Genomic DNA, 23,553 nt, shown 5'->3' on the forward strand with positions numbered 1-23,553 from the left:
AGGGCTGCTACGTGGAGGTACACGCACACCTTTACAAGATTCTACTGCGTCCACAGGGATTCCAGAGAGGAGTGCAGGGTTGGCCAAGCAGTGCTACGCAAACCTGTTCGCTTGAAGGTGAGCCTGTTCCGGAGGGAAGAGTATTTGCTTCTGTTGAGCCTTGCCACCTCCTGTGGTTGTGTAATGTTGTACTGCTATGTATTCTTTATTCATGAGCATGTGAATCCATGCCAGACCCCATGCTGGAGAAGGAACAAGTTGCTTACCTGCAACTATTGTTCTCCAGCATGGGTCTGGCATGGATTCACATGCAAACCCTCCCTCCTGTCCCTCTGTGGCTCTTCTTGGTCATACTGCCACTTTATGGGCTATTAAATCTGAAGATGGCTGCCAGAGGAGGGGCTTAGGGGGAAGGGCAGTCATTGGCTGGGGGCAGTATGACCCAGAGCTCAGTGATTGGTTTATCGGAGAAAGACAGTTTGTAAGTGAAAGTGAAACTGTTTTTTCTTTTTGATTCCCGGCCTGACGACGGGGAATATTCATGAGCATGTGAATCCATGCCAGACCCATTCTGGAGAACAATAGTTACAGGTAAGTAACTTGTTCTTTCTGATTCCGTTTGTATCAGAGGTACTCATTGCTACCCATGTACTCTCAGATCATGCAGCAGTTGAGTGTACACTTTCAGTTGATAGGTTGTCCCCCGTTAGCAGGCCCCCATGGAAGCTGCACGACCCGGCCCTCTCAGATTTGGTGTTCAAAGGACCCCGTAACTAAAGCAATAACTGATTTCTTTAGGGAAAATAGCACTGCTACCGTTCCGACTGCCACGGTATGCGACCCTATGAAGGCAGTGATTAGATGGGAACTGATTGCTCACACAACTGCTTGCACTTATAGGAATAGAACCCTAAGGTAGGCACTTTAGGGGGAGATGCGCGCTTCAGAAATGCTTCATAAGCATTTCAATTCTGTCATGGCCAGGAAGGGCCTACGGGTAGCGCGAAATAAACTAGAAGCACACTTAGCAGGACATACGGCCAAATCGATTATTCGTGCTAAGCAATCTTATTATGCCATGGGTAATATGGTGAATACATTTCTGGTTCATAAATTGAAGGCCATACATACAACAAATACTACAGCAGTGCTGGTAGACTCAGACATAAATATTCAGTACAAGGAATTGGCGAAAAGGAAGGTTTCTGAATGATATTTACCCACAGAATCTGAAGCAGGCCCGCCCCCCCCATCTCTGCGACTTACGCCAGACTACCAAATCAGGCTCTCGTCTACTGGTCAGGAGACCTTAGATACTCCTGTAACCACGGAAGAGGTGGCAATAGCAATAGTTTCTCTTAAACACAGGACCCCTAGACCGGATGGTTTCTCAGCATCGTTTATACGATTTTTCAACCACAACTACTCAAACCTTTGACTAACTTATTCAACTTGTTCCCGTAATTTAGGGAGGGTTACTCCTTCGATGGAGTCAACTACAATTTTAATACTTAAGCTGGGGAATCCCACACAGGATTGTCACCCGTACAGGCCAATTTCTTTGAACCTGGATGCCAAGTTGTACTCTAAGGTGTTGGCCTCGAGGTTGGGGACGGTTCTACCCCAACTGATAAATCCGGATCAGGCTGGGTTTATTCCAAAGCGAAGCACACAAGACAACATCAGATGAGGCTTGGAAATCCTTGACCTAGCCAGGAGGGGATAGTCTTGCCTTGGGAGTACTCACACTGGATGCTACTAAAGCATTCGACAGAGTGCACTGGCCCTACCTTTGTGATGTTCTGCTTGCTTTTGGATTTGGCCCGTTGGCTAACTACCATTGACCTTTTACTCGAATAAGGGTTAATTGCCCCTGTCCCTATCGCTCATGGAACTAAGCAGGGTTGTCCACTGTCTCCTTTGATTTTTCCTCTTGTAATGGAGCCATTTGCGCAAAGGAACAGAGACAACTCAGAGATCACAGGGACTGAGGTAGCTTGGGTGCAACACAAAATGCCTCTTTATGCCGATGATGTCCTGCTCATGTTAACTAATATACCAACCTCCCTTGAGGCTGTCATGTCTGAATTAAGATGATTTGAACTGGCATCTCTGTCAATTACTAGAAATCCTTGCCATAAGTGTGCAATTGCCCAAGCAAGTCATTGCCGCTGCGAGATCCACCTGTCGATTCCGTGGGCATCTGACACTATTGAGTACCTGGGGGTGAGGATTCCTGTTTCCCCGCAGGATGTATATTGGGTCAACTTCCCAGGGTTGCTTAAGGATCTTGCCGAAGATCTTAAACGTTGCAGTAAGCAGGAAATATCACTGATGGGACGAATCGCTGCAGTAAAAATGAATCTTTTACCCAGATTCTTGTATCTTTGTCAAGCCTTGCTAGTTAAGATACCCAATCTTGAAGTACGTATGCTGCAGCGTAGCGTCCTACAATTTATCTGGGTGGGCAAAAAGCCTAAAGTTCCAAAAGCTGAGGTTTTAAGCGATGCCCGGAGGGGAGCAATGGCGGCTCTGGGCCTCCTCAGGTATTATGTGGCTGCTCGGGTTAGGCACATTTTGGCTTGGAGGTCCCCTCCCAGATGGGTAGCTCTTGAGAAAGCCAACTCCTCCTGCCGGTTATCTTTCTTACCCTTTATCGACAATACTAAACTCCCCGATCTGACACACACTTGAGCTCGACAAAAATCTTGCTGTATTACTGGCACGTGGCTTTTATGAAGAAGTGGGTGAATCGGGTTTCAGACCGTGCTCTCCAGTCTTTGGTAATGCAGAATTCTCCCCAGGATTCTTAGGGAATAGTTTTTCAAATTGGCATAATGGGGGTCTGCATAGCTTGCATCAGCTGTACCAGGAGGGCTCTCCTCTCTCGTGTCCGAATGTAAGGCTCAATTCTCACTAACCGAAGGCGAACGATTTAGATATGGTCATATTCGGCACTGGATTTCACAACTGTGAGGAGCCAGGTGACCTGCGAAGGTGAGAGTAGTGGAATGTACCCAACAGTATGGCATAGATGGGGGTAGAATCTCATGCTTTTATAAACTTTTGGGAGGCAACTTACTAACCGTCAGATCCTCCTACATTGCCATTTGGAAAGCGGATGTGGGACCTCCTGTCGAGGATTTATGGGAAGAGATCTGGGCTAGAAACCACGCCTCCTCTAGATGTGTAACCAATAGAGAATGTATGCATAAACTTTGCTACAGATGGTACCGGCCTCTGCTAACTTTACATAAAATGAATGCTGCTTTGAATTCGGCTTGCTGGAGGGGGTGTGGCCTTGGGAAGCTACTTTCATATGTGGTGGTCCTCTCATGTGATCCACACTTTTTGGGTTGCTGTACTGTCTCACATTAAGGAGAGAACTGCAGTGGACTTACCCCTGGCTCCACTAGTTGGCCTATCGCGGTGCTCAGTGGAAGATGTGTACCCTAAATCGGGTTGCAGAGCACAATCGGCGACACACCAATTTTTAGCAACTAAAATATAAATAGCACGATCGTGGAAGGCTCTTATGGGGCCAGTATTGGCACAATGGTGGATGGAGGTATGGGACATCTTGGTCGACGAAAAAGTTACAGCATGTGTAAAACAATGCGCTGCCTTGGTATCTAAATTTCTGGCTCCCATTTGTTGACTATTACCAGAATTTTCCCTCCCTAACTTTTAAACCGTCTCTACTTTCAAACTATTCCTTGATGTGATGTCCTTGGTGTGGTACTTTTTTTTATTTTAACAAGGTTATGCATTTTCGCATTAGCGCCTCGGTGGTGGGATGGCTTGTTGGACCCAGGAATGTTGTGCATTATGCATTCAGCCATATTTTACTGTCTATGTATGTCTCGCATCCTTGTTTGAATAAAAGGTTTGGGGAAAAAGTTATAGAATGTTGCTTTTATACTTAACAGATACTTCATTGTTCTGATATTGTGAAATGTGTAGGCTTAATTGAGCTGCAACAAGAATGCTGTGTGACTTGACTAGTTTATATTTGTGTATGATTTTGTATTATCTGGGGAGATGGTTTGTATTTATGGCCTGTATTGTTTGTCTAATTGTGCATACGAGACTTTTAAATATTCATGTTCGTGTGCAAGGTTTGTTGGAAACCAAAGCACAAATGGAAAAATAAATAAAAAAGAATGCTAATCCATGCACTGGGAGAAATTGTTAACCCTGAGGTGCAGGCCCGTTTCTTGGCCCGGGCAAGGCGGGCAGCTTCCCGGGGCGCAACCTCCAGGGGGGTTCGCAATTACCCCGCTACACTGGAACCTCTGGAGGGGATAAAATTCCCCAGTTTGTGGGGTGGCGCATTGCCGTGGGGAAAGTTCTGTGGGTCAGGTACTGGCGCTGCCCCTTCCGACTGTAATGTCACAAGTACTACGTAACATTACAGAAGTCAGAGGCTTCCTCCGACCACTTTAGCGCCACTTGGGGGGGGCATAAGCACAACAATTAAAACACTTCAGGTCCCCCTGCAGCTAAAACCAGCTCCTCCCATCACAATGCAGGCAGGAAACTGCTAATGGTGGGCCATTGGTCACTGAATGGTTTCGTGCTGACATTGTGTTGGGGGGGGAGGTAGTGTGGGGCGTGGGCGTGCACTGTAGGCAGCTTTGCCTCTCCCAAAATAAAGCGGCGCTATTTCTTTCATGCTGCTTCTTTGCCAAACTTTATAACAATTCCACTTTAAACCACTTCCATGGCACTGGTGATGAGTTACTTCATTATGCTGATAATAGTTTTGATCAGTGTTGCTGAGTAAATATTCTTTAAGCCATGACCCGGTTCATTTATTTATTCATGCAATGTTTGTCGGGTACATGGACACAGATTATTTATTTATGCAATGTTTGTCGGATACCTGTATCCGACAAACATTGCATAAATAAATAGGTACCCAACAAACATTGCATGAATAAATGAATAATCCGGTTCCATGTCTCCTTATAACAAGTCAACAGTCAGACTTTACTGTATCAAAGCATACACTTGATTCCCATTGAAAGAATTTTAAAGTGATTGTTTATTTTGTTCGGGTGTCTCCTTGTCATTGCCCTTTTGGCTTAGGTTGCCTCCAAACCCCCTTCAGCATCTTGTGTTCTTTGATGGTTGCATATACTGCATCCTGTGCCATATTCATGTTCTCTTGGTGTGCCCAGTCCTCATTATCTGCTGCCTAAGTGGGACTAGAGCATACAATTGTCTTGGGCACCAATGAAAAAGTGGCCCACTGTTGCAAATGGCAATTCATTCCTTGTGTAACGGACTGTTTGACTTTGGGTAGGAGTCCCTTAATGGTGTAGTTTGGGAGTGGGGTGGGGTGCGATGCAGTGGGGCTGGGGCGCGGGGTGCGGTGGGGCTGGGGTGCAGTGGGGCTGGGGCGTGGGGTGCGGTGGGGCTGGGGCGCGGGGTGCGGTGGGGCTGGGGCGCGGGGTGCGGTGGGGATGGCGCATTGGGTGCGGTGGGGCTAGGGTGCGGGATGGGATGTGGGGGGGTGTATTCCTAGTGTTTCGCTCTGGGCACCAAATGGATTAGAAACTGCCCTGCTGAAGTGCGTTATAATGGTTTTCAAACAGGCAACATAACTGTGGAAACCATGATGACCATTCTCCGTGATAAAGAGAGTGGAATTAACATGCAAGGAGGATTCATGACAAGTGGGAGTATGGCATCCATCCTGCCACAAGACTGCAGCCTACCTTGTGTTCACTTATTTACAGGCACGCCTGATGCAGACAGGTGTGAAACCATTGTTCGCTAAACACTCCTTTTGCTTGGTATAAAATTTCTTTACATTAATGTTTTGGCTATAGAACAGTGATAAAACACACAAGTTATGAAATAGTTAAGTTGACATTCATCACACAATGTTGTCCATGCACGAAGCCCCCAAAACAGACCACCTTGAGTTAAGCATTTCCATAAAACATTCAGGTGCTTCGTTTCAGCAATATGGTGATTAGCCCTCTCTTAACATGGCATTCTTCCGTGTTAATGTGTCTACGTACATGGGGGAGTAAACAATGTTAAGTTGGTGTCATGAAACAGAAAAGTCAAAATGTTTTTCATTTATGTGATTTTTATTATTTTTTGATCCCAGCAATTAAACCACTGTACAGGGCTTTTGTAATCCTTGGTGGCAGGGGCGTTGCTAGGGGGGGGCTAAGGGGGCTATAGCCCCTGGTCTTTTGGTTGTAGCCCCGGATAGAATCGCAGGAGCTACAGCCAAAAGACTAGCTAGCCCCCAGTCCCAACAGTTCCGACATCAGCTTAGCCCCGGGTCTTTTCCAGACCTAGCAACTCCCCTGCTCGGTAGCCTTTCAAATACTGTGCTTTCGTTGTGTTGGTGCAGAAGGGTCCCTCCTTTGTTTCTGCTCAGTCCCGTGTGTGCCTCAAGCTCCTGTATTCCCACCACAGCCCCGCAGTGTAGAGCTCGGTTCTACTCCATGCGACTTAATTTCTTCAAACCCCCTCTTTCCCAGTCTCCCCTTCCTCTCTCCACGGCCGCTCAGTGTTGCCAGGTCAGAAGGAAAAAATAAGCTGAATGTTCCTTTAAAACAAGCCCAAAACAAGCTGACTCCCAACCAAATAAGCTGCAAAAACAAGCGCACCTCTAAAATAAGGTGGAAAGGTCTCAGAAGTTGAAAAATAACTATAACGCAAAGAATACATACAGAGAGCTCAAACATATGTTAACAAAAAGCATTTATTAAAATTGTTATTTTCTAACAATTGGTGTCTATTTTAATTTGTTGTATGTGTGCGACTTATAAAAGCAACATTATTGGCTTTTTGGATCCTTGGCTGCTCTGGTGCTTGATTCGTCGCTCACCTCTGGTCCTTGGCTCCATTGCAGGTACCTGCCAAGTAGCCCCATGTACTTCATGACACTGAGCCAGTCCAGGCATTTCCTATTAAATGCTAGGACTGGTATTTTATTTCTTCCCATTATAAGTATGGGCCTACAAGGACCAGTATGCAAAGGGAAAATCCAGGACTAGCTCATGGCGACAAGCGTGACATGGCCCCCCCACTGTCGTCCTTCTGGTATTGGGAAACCTGGTTGATTGCTGTCATCTGGTCCTTGGTTCATATAGTCCATCACCCCTCTGGTCATTGGCTCCCTCATGACTTACTCCTCTAGTAAATCACTAGCCCACCCATTGACTGTTCATTGCCATGCTAATCCCCAACCCCAGGGCTTTAAGTGGGCTGGGGCCTGCCGGGGCTGGGCCCCGGCAGGCCCTGAAATTTCGTTTTGAGGCAGGGCCGTGCCGGGGCCCAGTAATCTCCCCTGGATGCCCCGGCCACTACACGAAAAGGCATTTTTTTCTACAGCCTGAAGCGCTCGCTCGTTTGAGAGAGCTTGAGGCTACAGAAAAAAATGCCTTTCAGCCATAATGGTGGCGCCGCACCAGCGAGGCATCCCTTTAATCAAGAGATTCCCGTCGGCCGGCGCCACCATTATGGAAAAAACGTGAGGCCGCTGAAAGCAGAGGCCTTGCTTTCTAAATACTGGAGCTGCCGCGCATTCGCGGGAGTTTCAGTATTTAGGAAAAAGGCCTCTGCTTCCAGTGGCCTCACGTTTTCAGCCTTAATGGTGGTGCTGCCCCTCCCCAGCTGGCGAGGGGCAGCACCACCATTAAGGCTGAATAGGCAGGCGCTGTCCCCTGCCAGGCAAGCCTACACAAAATAAATGCAGAGATCAGCACCCTCTCCCCATAGGGGAGAGGGTGCTAATCTATACGAAAGGCTGCCTGGCAGGGGTGGCAGTAGCCCATTGAGCCCGGGCTCGTTAAGGGGGCGTGGCCTAACGGGCCATCAAGACCCCCGCTGTTAGGCCACGCCCCCTCAATGAGCCCCGGCTCGATTTGTAGTGCCACTTAAGGCACTGCCCAACCCTGTTCTTGCCCCTCCCCGCCCAAAACACCTTCTCATGGGAACTCTTTGTGCTCTCTTTAATCAAGCCTTAACATTAAACTTTGCACTCAATGCTGAATGAATTTGAGCTGTAAATGCTACTGGTGTAATAGAAATGTCTTAACCTGGTCTGCGTTCAGCCAATCAAGTTAAAAGCACTGTGTGTGTCCTTCAGTTAGTCATGTTAAAAGTTTTTGGCTTTTGCAAACTTATCAGGCATTTGCCAGGCACTGCCATTAGATGCCCTGGTACTTGCACCATTTTGCACCTGGTGCCGTTCATACAACTAAAGATAGCAGTGCCTACCAAGGGCCTTTCCCATGCCTACACAAAACCCTAAACTATTGTCATTGTCTATGCTTGTTTCCATCATGACTAAACTACATGTTGCTGTAAATACCCCGTGTTTACCTCTTGGCTAGGTAATGCGTCTTCAAAGGGTCTCTCATATTGAAAGAGCCCATCAATGCAAAAGAAAGGAGTACTTGCAGGTTCACATCAGGAAGGCAATCAGCCCGAGCCTCACAGCGTGTGCATAACAGCTTAAGGCAAGACGGCATGTTCGCCTTTCATATTCATTTTTTTTTTGTAAATGGGGCCAAGTCAGACAGACTGGCAAACAAGCGGAACAATAAGCACACAATTAAGGAAAAACGCTGACAAAAACCGCGACAAGCAACCTGCTAATATTATAAGCGACTTTGGGCAAAAACAAGCCCAAAGTCACTTATAATATAATAAGCGGACATGGCAACACTGCGGCCACTAAAAAAGAATAAAATATGAGAACTGCTTAAATGATGGACACGGGCACTCAAGGACAGGGGTGGAGCTACGCAGATCACTGGCCAATCCCAGGAACAGAAATGTAGGAGGGCGGGCTATGACATTAGCTTTTCATTTCGGGCTGCATGTATGGCTGTAGCCATCAAGTGGGCGTGACTCCGAAGATTGCCGAACACTGCCTCCCACAATCTACCATGGGAGGCAGGATAGCATACAACACCGTAACGCTCTCAAGACCGCCTGTCAAAAGTAATTGGATGTATATGTCTCTTGAACTTGTGATTACCAGTCTATTTTGACCGTGGGTTTTGCCGCGGGTCTTTTACCAGAACGCTAGCTTTATGTGCCCTCGCCGATTCACTGTTTCCTGTCTTCCACAGCCTCTCCCTCGAGGCTGAACCCACCCACTCGCTGCAGCCAGTCACTTGAAAGCATTGGTGCACACGCATCTGAAGTGCTGGGAAGTGTTGGCTGTTGGGGCTGTGTACTCTGCCTGTCCCTACTTTGCTTCTGCATTGTTGCTGCCATGTGTGGTGCTGTCCCCCTTATGGGAACGCATGCGGTGGCGTGACGTTGCACGTGGTCGCGTGCTCTATTAATAGAGGGGGCATTCCCAGCCACGCCATTCGCGACCGGGAAGCCCGAGCAGTGTACCTCGTCTCCGAGTCATTCTGTGAGGCGGAAGGGGCGCGGGGCTTACGGAGCGCTACAGTGGGGGCCAGGGATTCCCCCACTGATACACAACACAATGGACCACAGCAGCCGTCGGCAAGAAGAAGCCTTCATTGAGCCGTTACGCTCCCAAGGACTGCCTGTCAAAAGTAATCGGATTTATGTCTCTTGAACTTGTGATTACCAGTTTATTTTGACCGCAGGTTTTGCCGCGGGTCTTTTATGAGAATGCTAGCTTTATGTGCCCTCGCTGATTCACTGTTTCCTGTCTTCCACAGACCTTCCCTCGAGGCTGAACCCACCCACTCCCTGCAGCCAGTCACTAGAAAGCACTGGTGGACGCGCATCCTGCACGTGAATCCGAGGTGCTGGGAAGTGTTGGCTGTTGGGGCTGTTATGGTGGAGGGCGGTGGTGTTGGTGGGAAACTTTCTGTTATTGTGTGAAATTACATACGGCCCTTACTGTGAGCAGCTCGCCATACAAACCAGGTGAGATCACCTTCACTATTACGAAATAAGTTGCCGATTTGAATAAGGAGAGCATGGCTTCCGGTCTGGGTAGCAGACGACCAACGGAGATGCCATCTACCAGCTCCTTTAATATCGATGCATTTGTGTGCTCAGGGAATTTAAAATATCCTGTTACAAATAACGCAACGACAAATGGCGGCTTGAACGCTGTTTGCTGTTTCTAATACTAACGAGGGTGCCTTACAAACAGACTGTGGTCCTGCCACTTCAAACTTAGCTTCTGCGGTGCATAGTGTTCAGCTGCATGCTGGTGATTATGATGCTTGAACGCTGGGCAGGAGTTTGGCAAAAGAAATAAACACGTGTGGGGAGTCATTGGATTCCGGAGGGGAGTTTATTGCCTGATACTAGCTCACATACCTGTTCAATGATAGGTAGTGGAGCTGGTAATGAGGAATTGGGGATTGGCCCTGTGGCAATGGAGGAATTGAACAAACAAATTAGTCACTCTATTGGCGTGTTGACCCCCCTGGTACAACGTTCTTGGGGCATCAACAGCCATTTGGAAAAAAAGAACAGTTTACAGCCAGATAATAACATACAATACCAACAATATTCTAGTCCCTTGTTGAACAAAAGCGTTGCCAAGGGTAATGAGGATGAGGAGTGTAGATTTAAGGTGAAATTTACTGCATCTGGCTTGGATAACCACTTGACTCCTCCCTAACAACAGTAACACTCTAGAGTCGCTGGGGGAAGATAAGAATACTAATACAGACTCTCCATCCCGCACGACTAGTCCTTATTCTTTTCCTGTCATAATAAGAATACTTGATTTATTGGATAAGGACCACGATTTCACACATCTTGAAATTCGTGAGCTAAAAACGACATCTAGTGATATTCTGATGAAGCTAAACCGACTGAAAGGATTTATTATGGCAAAAGAAATTGGTGATCATTCTAATCGCTTCCAGCACCCTGGAATTAATCAGACTGGCCCTAAACATGAACCAAAAATTCTTCTGGATAAATATACTCAGCACTGGGAAAAATCTGACTCCAAGGGGGAATTGGAGGGGAATGAGGGCATGCACAAACTAATGCCTGCTTCTATGACACTTCTATCGGGTCAGAACTGGGAAGGCTTGTACTCTGACATTAATTCCATCAAAAATTATATCAATGACATCAAGCCGAATACTGCAGCCCTCATAAACACTAGGATTACCCCGCCACCCAATCATGAGGAAATAACACCTGATTGTCCCTCTGCTCTCATGAAAATAATTGAGCAGATGGAAAATGATGGGGTGCCGGGGGAACCGCTTAAAGAAAAGACAGGTTTTCTTTCACAGCGCTCTAAAAAACTGCATTTAAGAGCAGTAAAACGAGCAGAAATACATAGGAAAGATAGTATAGATCCGACTAAAAATAATAACAAAATAAATAATAAAAAGGGGAAAGAAGCAACTCAGCAGATGAATCAATCTTTGGAACCTGGTGATAATAAATCAGGTGACACCACAGTTGAAGAGGACAGAATCGATGTCGATCGCCTTACGCATGCAAAGATTTGATCCATCCATCTATTGTTGACATTCCTAAAAAACAAAAAAAAATGTGATCAATGATTTTCCTACAGATAGCAGGAAGCGATCAACAGCGACCTGTGTTGGCCCTGTTGAACAGCGACAAAAGGACGCGGCTAGGGGTAAGCAAGTGCCTAAAGTGATGATGGATAAATCTGCAGTAATTGTATGTGCTACGTATGCGGAAGCATGCGGCTCATCACATATGCAGCAAAAGTCCCAAAATCTGCTACCTCAAAACGACTATCTGATAGGCAGTGGGCCTGGCAAATCAAGATCTTTAACTAGGCAAAACATGTCTTTCACTATTGATTGTGGGAAAGCTGGGCAAAATAGTGATTCAGAGCCAAAAGACATGAGGTTGGGTAAATTCATTAGCTCTAAGTCATCTGTACCTTCAGCGACTATCAGTGATTTTATGCCAGTCCATGCTCAATCGGATAGTAGTGGTCAGAGTGTGGAATTGGTATCACCTTTAATTAACAAGTCATCTCACCCTATAAATAACACTGACTCTCAAACAGCAATAATGAGCTCTTTGAAAGTAGCATTGGAGTGTGGTGTACTAAAGGCAGACATATTGATGAAGGAATTAAATCTAATTGGGGCAAAAGTGATTGTACCTGACTCCATTAATGTGGCTGACTCGCAAGAGCCAAAAAATAATGATGGTCTGGATCATGTTGGTACGGCCCAACAAGATAGCGAAGGTATGAATGCTACACATGATCTTGTATTGAATTCTAATGACATAAATCTCAAGACATTGGAGAACAATACTGATTCAACCAAAAGGGTGGATGAGCTACACAGTGGCTATAACATCATTGGACTTGAGGGCAACCCAGATATATTACGTAGATCAAGAATCAACCGTGGTTATATGTTGGACTTGATCGCCTGTATTCCCTCCCTTTGAATATTAACTAGCAGGGATTTTGAGAGAATTTCATTAGCTCGTGAGAACAACTATAGGATGATCAGTTATTTGCCAACTGTGAATGTTTTGAAATGCATATGGGGCTATCGTGCTGATTTGTTGGAGTTGGGTTTTCAACTGTATACCTTTAATAATGGGATGATAGCAAATGAGTTTCTTGCTGTACCAAGGACACTTCGGGAAAGGGAAGAGAAACCATTGCATGGTGCTTCAGGGGGTACTGTAGATGAGAAATTATGTATATCTCAATTGCTCTCAATTGCTGAATGAAAAACAGAGTTACCTTGGGTTGAACCATTGCTACGATCAATATTTAGAATCAAAACAGATAAGCGTCTGAATTAGCAAGTAATAAAACATGAACTCTTCATTATATCATGGAACTCGTGTGGCCCCCTGAATCTCCACAAATGGATGACTTCTCTTCCCTCTTCTCAAATTCCCAATATTATTTTCTTTCAGGAAACTATGAGCACTAGGGAAATGGTGTTGGAAGGTTTCAGTACCGATTGCATGAACACAACTAAAGGTGTTGAAGGTCGTCCTATGGGTGGTTTGGCAATCGCTATAAATAACCATATGAAATGTAACACAAGATGCATATACAAGGCTGAAAATATACTTGCTGTTGAACTGGACGTTCAGGATGAATTATATGATCCCATCTTGCTGTTAACGCTATTTTGGAATCCCTTGAAAATTGCCATAGATTATATGTTCGACAGGCTAGATCATTGCCTGGAGAGCATATTGACTCTCAATTCTAACAATCAAATTATCATTGTTGGGGATTTTAACTCTATGTGCTTGTTCAATAATGTGGACACCGCATATGAAAAGATTGAGGGTACGCCTTGTGCGATACAAAGAGGTCAAAGTATCATACTTTGATAATTGTAAAATTACTTTTGTAGAATGTGGAGAGATAGGTCCCAAACACACATGGAGTCGGGGCTGTTTCTCTTCTACGATCAAGTTCTTTGCAATATCAAATTCCCTGATTCACTATGCGGACCCAGTAACTATTCATTCCATCATGGACAGCGATCGTGCTCCTATCCTTCTAACACTGAGAATGCTTTACTTTGAATTTATGATTGATGAGCTTTTGCCACTGATTGAGATCCATCGCCCATACATTTTTCTTAGATGGAGCTCTGTTATCTGCCATAAATTAGCAGAGAAGGTGCGTTTAGCACTAAGTAGTCTTGCTGAGCAGATTTTCCATCCTAGATTTTGCCGTTACTTGAGGGAAAATATTGTAAGCAATATAGTTTCTAAAGAGCTATTATATCCTTGCAGGCGAAATACAAACCCAAACCTACAGCATATTTGCATGAATTTGACATGGAAGTTAAGCTCCTAAAATGCAATAAAAATAAGTTACTTCGATCCTTAAAAAAGGCATCAGTAAACAATAAGCAACATTTATATTTAAAAAAGCGTATCCTGCAAATTTACATAAATAAACTCAGATCTCTTCGAATTATCAAGATAAATAAAACAAATTGTAATCTGATTAAAGCCATCTGTAACCATGATACAAGATCAATATGGTCCGTGATACGTAGTCCAAATTCAGAATACTGTGGTTATAATGGGAATGTTATTTCAGCTGATGTATGGGAAAAGCATATATTTGAGAAATTTAGATTGCCAGCCCGTTTTACCTCTGTTAAATATCAGCATCTGACAGAAGAGATTAGGGAATGTTTAATAAGGACAAAACAGGACATCGTATGGGCATTTAGTAAGCTTAATTATTCTAAGGCGCCTGGCCCGGATGGAATTCCACCATGTGTTTACAAAACAGATCCATCACTTTGGGCTGATATTCTTAAAGACAAATTTGAAATAATCTTGCGGACTGGCAACACTCCAGAGAAGTGGGGAACATCTATCATCATCCGGTTTATAAAAAAGGCGATCATAAGGAAACGGGGTTCAAGCAAAACTTCACTCGTTTGAGATATATGCTCATACTTGGAATCTAAAGCCTAATGCGACAAAAACCAGCACGATTGTATTCAACACAGGAAGGAAGCTTAAGGTCTATAAATGGAAGATTGGGGGTGAGGTAATTCTGAAAATGTCAGAAATAACTTATCTAGGTTCCTATTTGAGTAACAACTCGTCACTGAAATTGTGAAACTCAACCGGAAAGTGCGTCCTTTGGCAAGCCAGCTAAAGTTGATTTTTGCCAAATATTGCAGATTTTCTTTAAATCCTCGGTGTGATTTTCTCATAATGAAGATTCAAGCTGTGATCATTTACATTCTAGAAATGTGTTTGTTTGACCTAAGTCAACAATTAGACTCACTACAGGGATGCTTAATAAAAAAGTGCTTTGCACTTAGCTCTCTCCATCTCAAATTGCTTAATCCGCCATGAACGAGGCCTAGTTTTGCTCTCATGTAGGGCAGTGTGGTGTTCTTTGACGAACTGTGCAAAAAAATCATGAATCCACCAAATAACTCTGTATATAAAGACTTGCAGGAGGTAATTGAGTCTAAGAGTGCTGAATCTCTCAATCAATTTCAAAGACGTATGCAGAGGGTTCTAGCAGAACGTTCTGTAACTAATGATGATCTATGCTTTAGACTTGCTTTTTTTAAAAAAAAAACATTTTTGGAGATGGACTGTTTATTCATAAGTATTTTCCCCTGTATGTATACACGCATGTATCTTATTCATTTTAAGTTCAATACATTTCGAACGAGGGAACTTTGTAAGCATTGGGATAGCTCTTCAATGGGTTCGCAGCAGGTGAATTATAGATTTTCTACTTGTACTGCACCTTTGGAAACTCTCGAGCATCTGGTGCTGGAATGTCCGCAATTCAGAGTACCTGGAACAAACATTTTGTTAAAATTTGTTATTCCAAACTTTGTGGATTGTTTGGAATTCCTATGGGAAAGGAAGATGATTGGGAATCACAACCCATTAACCTTTGCTTTGGAACGCTTATTAAGGATTATTAAGGACAACCTGGCTTTAACTGTGTAACCAGCTTTGAAGCGGATGAATGTAATATCCATGGGATCCTACAATGCCAAATATATGAATGCTAATGTTGTGGTAGTTCCTTGTAAAGGACCATGTTATATAGGATACATTTTCTAGGGTTTAATGTAGTGTTGCTAACGACTTATCGAACAAATATCCTTTTGAAAGGTTTTCTAATGAAATTGAGAGGTGTAAAACATTGTTTTTAATTGTATCAGGTGATTTTTTACATTGTAATGTATTATTATATTTTATTGGCTATGATGAATTTGTATATGAGGAATATTGATGCAAATATATAATGTAATTTTATTTAAAAAAAAGGTAGTAGGCGCTCCTCTCCAGAAAGACCATGGCATGATAACCTGTTCTGAGATGAGAGTTCTCAGCCATCACTTTTTGCTCACTGTACCTTTCACAGATGGGAAATATCCATTTGCATATCAGTCTTTGTCCCACCCACATGAGCAGTCCAGCACCGAAATGCTATGGCAATTCCTCTCTGAACAAGAGTACCAAAAGCAACCGCATACACGTGTTTCAGCCTTGTTGGGCCTCATCAGTGAGGTGAAGCTTTGTCTCTCTGAGCACAGTGAGAGGGAGTCCACGTCTGGTTGCCCCCAGGTAAAAGGTACAGTGAGCAAAAGGTACAGTGAGCAAAAAGCGTGTGCTGCAGACTCTCGTCTCAGAACAGGTTATCATGCCGTGTTCTTTCTGGAGTGGAGCGCCTGCTATCTTTTAAAAAATATATATGTAATTTTGTAAAGGTTTTTTTTAATCAGAAGCAAAAAAACAAAAAAAAGAAATTGCATACTGATAATCTTCATTACGTCTAGTCTTACTCTTTTTCGTCACAGTACTTTCTCTATGAAGGCCACCCACCTTCCAACAGAACCCTTTCCCAAATGCCTTCTTATTTTTTACTTTGGCCCCTTATAATTCAGGGTATAAAGCACCTGACCAGTGCAATAATCCTCCTGACTATACCAATAGAACCATGACAATCCCACCACAGGGAGGTAGTGGCGGGTTGTCCATACTGTGGGGAGGAAGAGTAGGGCTAGGTGTAATGAATATTAATGATAATTAATCACAGCATTATCTCCAAGTGCTCTCTTGCTCATCCCAGTAGTACTTAATTTATGAAGCATACCTAAAATCAAAGGATCAGGCCGGGGCTCAAACTGACCCCAAAAGGCGTGACCACGCCTCTGTACCATGGGTATTGTGGTCATACCAGGGGAGTCATCAGCAACCCCTCCAACAAAATAAAAAAGGGGGGGGTTGACAGTCACCCCTCTTACAGATCGATCTGGAGGCCGGTCACAGCTTGCTCTTGATAACATAAGGAAGGAGGTGGAGGGACCCTCCCCCTATAAATCCCTCTCCTCCCCAACTTTAATCACTATTTTACACTTTAGAGTTTGGAGTAATCAGATCTTTTTCTGACGTTAGTGTCTCGACGTCTTTACGTCTGGAAGAATTCAGATGACATGCGTGTTCCAGAGTAGGCGGGGTTTGAAGAAATGAGCTTCTCTGTCCCGCACATGTTCATGGAATGGGTTTCAGGTAGTTAAGAATCTTAGATATTTTCTGGTACCGATGGCGCATATCTTCTCCATAGCCAATACTCCCCAGATCTTGATCCACCAACATGCTGAGATTGGGCCCTCTTTGTTTTTCCAGTTTTGTGCAAGGGTCATTCTTGCTGCTGATAATAGGTGAGTAATGAGCTTGGCTGTCGTTCGTGATATAGGATATTTACCTTCTATGGGGACTCCTAAGAGAATTGTTTTCAGAGATCTCGGCAGTTCAACCCCTGAAATGTCTTTTATGTGGCTTAGTATTTCCTTCCAATAGGCAACGGCTTTGGGGCATGTCCACCACATATGGAATAGGTCTCCCTTCTCACTGCAGTTCCTCCAGCAGTTTGGTGAAAACGACTTTGTGATTTTATGAATGCGGTTCGGGGACATATACCATCTGAGGCATAGTTGGTAAGCGGATTCCTTTATCATGGTGCACATTTTAAGGGGTGGGGGAGAAGGTGTTTTCCGGCCATGCTTGCTTCCCCTCCACTTTGCTTCACAGGCAAAATATTGCTCACACCAATAGCCACCTGCCACTGACCCGACAGGGAGCAGCACCCAAATGTTTCCCTACATGCAGCATCAGGTTAGCCCAGCAGCCCCTGAAAGAGAAAATGTCTGTGAACCTAAGAATAGTAAACCATCAAATTCCAAACGCAGAAGACAACAAGAACACAGTGACAGCAGTCCTATCCTCCCCTACTCACTGCGACCTTAAAGGTCCTTGGATGTGTGCCTGCAGTCAACACATACCCATGCAGTGCTCCTTACACCAATTAGGGGGGCAGAGGCAAGGTTATCCCAGCAGCACCAGAGACAAGGTTATCCCAGCAGCATTCTGTGTACTGCACTGTGGGAGAAATTCCCCAAATGTTGGTCACCCACTATGCCATTCTCAAGCTGCTACTGCTGCAGTAGAGGGCAGTACCATCACAAGACTGAGGAGCCCACCAGAACCTGCAAGAAGCCTTGTCGCTTGTAAACCAGAGAGTAGGGAACTACATCCTAGTGGCCATGTACATGAGATATAACACTGGCCTCAGTCCCCTTCTCTTCTACTATCACCTAAAGCCTCTGCGCACCGGTGTCTGCATTACACACATCCCCATGCAGCCCTCTTTTTATTAATTTGGGTGGCAGAGATAGGTTTATCCCAGCAGTACTGGCAAACTGTTTACCGTGCTGATGGAGGATTAACCAAGTGTTGCTCACCCCATAAGCCATGCTGAAACTGCCGCTGCTTCATCAGGGGGCAGTGCCACCAAGAGACGGAGAAGTCCAGCAGAAGCACCAGGAAGCCGTGTCGGTAGTAAACCAGAGTGGAGACTCCCATACACAGAATAGTGGCCACGTACATTTGAAAAACACTAAGACCATAGTCCAATTCTCTCCTATCATTTTGACCTCAAGGCTCCTTGGAGGGGTGTCTGTGAACCACATATTGTCATGCAGAACACCTTCCTCTATTTACTTCCACAGCGCAATCCCAGTGCCCTGCTCTTTGCCAGCTCAGGAAGAGTCCTGTGCACCAACCCAAGCCTGGACAACCCTGGCTTCAGCCCTGCTAAGCCTCCCAGGGTGCCCCATACTCACCAAGCCTGGGGCTTCCTCCCTCTCCTCCAAAGTCCAAGCCCAGCAGGGACCGAGGTGGAAATCACAAACCGCATGCTTGAGCCACAAATCCCAGCAGCGGGTTCAAAGTCTCTGGCAGCAAAATCCTCTGCAGCCACCCAATAGGCCTTGGAACCCTCATGCTCAGCCCACGTGAACCTCCGAAGGTGCCCCAAACTCACCAGGCATGGGGCCGCCATCTCCTCGCAAAGCCCAAACCCAACCGGGACAGAACCAGAAATCACAAACAGCGTTCATAGACCCACAAAACCCAGCAGGGGGTCAACGTCTTCAGGAAAAGAAGGGGACAAGCCCAGGAGTCCTCTCCCAGGTTCCCTGTCTGGAAGGACAGAAAGGAAACAGGGCAATTATGGAACTGGTCGGGTGATTTATACTCCAGGCTAAGAGCGGAAGGGACCAAAGGAAAGAAAATATGGAAAATGTTGGGAAGGTTTCCGTCGGACGGCGGATGGCATGCATAGAGTAAGTTCTGTGATGAGGAAGAAAGGACGTGGAGGCAATGATTTATTTTTGATGGTCATATGCTCTACATTCACAAAACCAGAAAAAATGTCTTTACCAGTGCTTGATATATCATGCTTGTCGCGCGTGTTTTTATTATACAATGCAATGATGCTTTTTTTTATGGAGCATTGAAATATGCAAAGCTGGGTTTGCCCTACGAAGATTCAATCCTAAACCCAGCAGGATTAAAACAAATGTCTGTTGTGGGCCATTAACTCACTGACATTCCTTGGCCAATTAGAAATAAGAGACTGGCATGTGGCCAGTCAAGTAAAACCCTTGCTTTATTTCCCATATAAAGGTGTTGGCCAGCTCTGTGTGTGTTTTCTTTTGTTTCCCATTTGTCTTGTAACACCATATAATTAAGAGGTCTATGGAACTTTGAAAGCTTATGGAACCACCATCAGACCCAATATTTTGTTAGTACAATTAAAGGTATTAAACCATGGATTTTGCTTGAAACTAAATATAAAAACACAGAAGAACTAAACTGTCCCTCCTGTCACCTCTTATTCTACAGTAACAAATACGTGCAGCGCCTCTCTAAAAGGGATAGATAACCCTTAAGCAGGCATAACTGAATTAACCATAGCACCGAAGATGTGATAGAGAAAGAACCAAATACTTATTAAAAATATTTTTTTAAACAAAGAGAAAGACACCAAGGTAAGGCTACTATTAAGAAGGAAAATTAGGTTAATACTCCTAAGTAAATATGCTGCTTTATTAAGAAGAATATATCATGTCTGGGTGCCCATCTGCGATATTTATTTTATGATAGTAAAATTGATTGTTTTGATTGAAAATATGATATGTACAGGAATATCATATTAAGGAGAGCAGAATGTATTTATGATTATAATGTATATGTAATGCCATCCTTGTGGTCATATGCTGCACAATAGAAGGTGAATATTTAAGGTGGACTTGCTTGAAATGGGAGTGCTGAATTTCAGGGGGTTTGTTATGTTAGATCTGATCACCTTGACTCTCTCTTAACTATTGTTTTTTCGTTGAATTTCAAGGATGTTGTTATACTATGGTTTCTTCAGGGCCAACTAGCCATTGCCTTTGGCCGTAGCCACTGTATAAGTTGCACCAATACATTTCTTTTGGGCCCACTAACCATGCCCTACAGCCACTGTACAGGTTTTTTGGGGGGCTCATCATCTGTAGCCTTCACCCATGGCCATTTTAAATGTAGCACCAATATGTTTCTTTGGAGCACACTAGCCATGGCCTTCAGCCAATGTACTTGTTGCACTAAAATGTTTCTTTGGGACCCACTAGCAATGGCCTTATTTTCACTCCATATTCATGCAGTAATGCCGATTCCCTGATAACGAGAAAAAACGAGTGAAAATTGTCGCAGTAATCTCCTGGATAAGGCAAAAAATGCTCTGAAAATTAAAATGATATATATTTTATTTGTATCACACTCATACACAAATGTTTCAGAGCGCAACGAGGCTAGGGAGGGGAACAGTATAGGACAAAAAACGATCTTACTAGGCCCAGTGACATTGAGAACACGCAAGTGCAGGGGAGGGGGAAAGTGCAAAGGAGAGGGGAGGAGTGGGAAGTGCTGGACACAGTACAAAAATAACAGGTAGTGCAGGTGGCAAGTGCAATGTTAGAGTGCAGACAGGGGTGTCTAATAATTGCAGGTAAGGGGACTGCAAAGTTGCAGATACAGACCCAAGTGCAGGGTTGCCAGGAGTTTGGGTGTGTGGTTGGGTGGGCAGGGACCTGGGCCCAAAAATCAGAGGGGAACCAGGTGGCCAGTGCCAAAGCAGACAGATCAGCAGGGGACAGGAAGAGTGAAGGCAGAACAAAAGAGGAAGGTCTTGAGGTGATTCCAGAGCCAAAGATGGTTCTCCTCAAGTTTCAGAGGCAGGGAGGCTGTTCCAGAGGGAGGCCGCAGCCTAGGAAAGAGATCTAGGCCCACCTTATTGCTTGGGGAAGCGACTGACCCTAAGGGAGTTGGAGGTGGAGCAGCGAAGAGCTCAAGTAGGAAGGTATTTAAGCAGGGAGAGTTGAAGCTATTGTGGACCCAGGCCCCCGAAAACCTTGTGGACAATGCAAAGGGTCTTGAATTTAATCCTGCAGACACTGGGAGCCAATGAAGAGATTTCAGGGCTTTAGTGATACAATCCCAGGGCTTGAGGCCAAGGACACGTCTCGCAGTCCCGTTCTGGATGATTTGCAGAGGGCAGAGAGTAGAAGCAGGCAGATTTAGAAAGGCTGTTGCAGTAGTCCAGCCTAGAGAGAACCAGAGCTCTAGAGACAGTGAGCTTCTGGGGGAAGGAGAGGAAGGGAAGAATACCTCTGAGGAGGTGCATTTGGTAGTTTGACTTCTAAGAGATGTCAGAGATGTGAATAGAAAAGGAGCGTGTGGACTCGAAGATGACCCTGACGTTCTTACCCTCACAGGTGGGAGCAGGAAGAGGGTCAAGGGAGGCCGGCCAGAGAGTGATAGGAAAGGAGGGTGCAGGTGTGCAGATGAGTGGAATCTCTGTCTTACTGGCATTAAGGCAGAGATCATTGGTGGCACACCACTCCTGGATAGCAGACAGGCAGTTTGAGATGAGAGAAGGAGAAGAGGTGGCAGAGGGAAGCCTGTCATCTGCATAGCACTTAAAAGGTCTTCCTGTCCTCACAGACACTCACCATATGCCCATCCTCTTTCTTGGTCCCCCTATTCCCTAACCCTCTCCTATTACCCCCATCACGCTTCGGTTTGGGTGACGTGGTTTCTTTCCTGAGTGCGCCTGGCAGCATTGATGCGGCAGTCTCAGGAGATTCCTTGAAATTTCCTCAATAACACAAATATTTTCTTCCTGTAACTAGCTCCGCAGACCAGCGCCAACTCTTCAACCTCACATGGTGTTCTCTTCACCCTCCCCACTTCCTGCCTGATGTGATTGCATCCCTCTTACTCCTCCAAACAACTTTTTGAGAACTTTTCATTTTCGGCTTCCCCCGGTATTATGGGGGGAATCACTTGCATCAAGCAAAAACAACAAATGTCAGCTTTTCATTTCTGACAGCTTCTCTGCTGCAAAGCACCACAGAAGATTGCGTGTTTTTGGTTGCAGGGGATGCCCTATTCTCCATAGAATATTTGAAAAATTACTAGGCGAATTTGTCTCCATTTTATTGTGGAAATTATGTCAATGCTTTGTGCCCAGGTTGTTTCCTATTTGGTACAAATCCCTCGAGTGTTTTATGCTATGGGTTTTCATAAATTTCACTTTTTCTGTATGGGAAAATGAATGGGAGTAGGCTGAAAACTATTTTGTTTTTGCTTTCTTATTAAATGTAAACATTTTTAACACATCTTTCCTGATTCTTTTTTTTTGGAAGGGGGCGTGACAAATATGTTTTGGAATATTTCGGCCAAATCCGTCCAGCAAGTCAAAAGTTATTAGCAATACAATTTTGAGTAAAGCCTATGTATGATGGTTTCACCTTATCTAAAGAGCAGCAATTGAACAATGAATTAGGAATGCAGTTTATTAAAGCGCTGAGGAAGGCCGAAAAGTGGCCGAAACATTTGTTGGATTCTGCTGTTGATTTTGAATCATAGAGGACTATAAATATTTCTGTGTTGAAAAGCAGAGCATTGGACTGACTGCGTATTATTGATTCAAAAACCTTCCAGCAATCCCCTCTTTTGTTTTACTATTGTCACCCTGAGTGGGACGGGTATGCAGAGAAATGGGTCCTGTGACTGCTGGGCCTAGAGAGCCACGCTTTTCCTCACTGATGATGCCTTATGAGGTTGAAACATGTCTAGGAATGCTTGTGGTCTTGTGCAGAAGCGATGTGACCAAGCAGTTCGGGCTGGACTGCCCTTTGGGGGTGGGACCAAGCCTGATTTGCATATGGTCTTTCCCTTTTTGTAATGGCTTGGCAGGCAAAGAACGATGGCTTGGAGTGTGGCACAGAGCAATACCAAAGGTTAAGATGTATTCTATATTTATTATTTTATTTACACAGATTATATGGTTTTCATATTTAAAACCTTTAACCTAATATAGTGACCGATTTTCCGTGGTTTATCTACTGTCTGATAAGCGTTATGTGGCTCGCAAGGCTTGGTCTAGTGTTTCTGGGCCTTTTAATGTTTTCAGAGTATCGTCACACTTTTAAGGCCTTCCAATTTCTAAAGTATTAAAATCACTAGTCTTATGAGCGCTGTGTTGGTCTTCATTTTTTCTCCTTCAATGAGAGTCCTCCACCACTCTTCCGCGCTCCTTGTCACAAAGCTTCTCAGGACTTCCCCCAAACACTGCTCACGGTCTTCCCTTAGTCCGACGCAGTATAGTATAAGATGTTTCAGAGATTGTTTCTCTCCTTTTATCTTGCACATTCTACAGCTTTCGTGTATGTCCATCATTTTTCTCCTTTGCAG

At 44.6% G+C, this 23,553-nt stretch overlaps 1 long non-coding RNA gene across 1 annotated transcript in view; it reads left to right on the forward strand.

Moving 5' to 3' along the window:
- Positions 1–8,918: 8,918 nt before the first annotated feature.
- Positions 8,919–23,553, forward strand: part of LOC138526156 (uncharacterized) — a 134,448-nt gene continuing 119,813 nt past the window's right edge. The window contains exons 1-2 of the long non-coding RNA XR_011283511.1: positions 8,919–9,551; positions 9,681–9,891. This is a non-coding gene — a long non-coding RNA (uncharacterized lncRNA). The remainder of the gene's footprint in view (positions 9,552–9,680; positions 9,892–23,553) is intronic.

This window comes from Ambystoma mexicanum, chromosome 7p (genome assembly GCF_040938575.1).
Source record: "Ambystoma mexicanum isolate Mex_15411 chromosome 7p, UKY_AmexF1_1, whole genome shotgun sequence".
Taxonomy (NCBI): Eukaryota; Metazoa; Chordata; class Amphibia; order Caudata; family Ambystomatidae; genus Ambystoma; species Ambystoma mexicanum.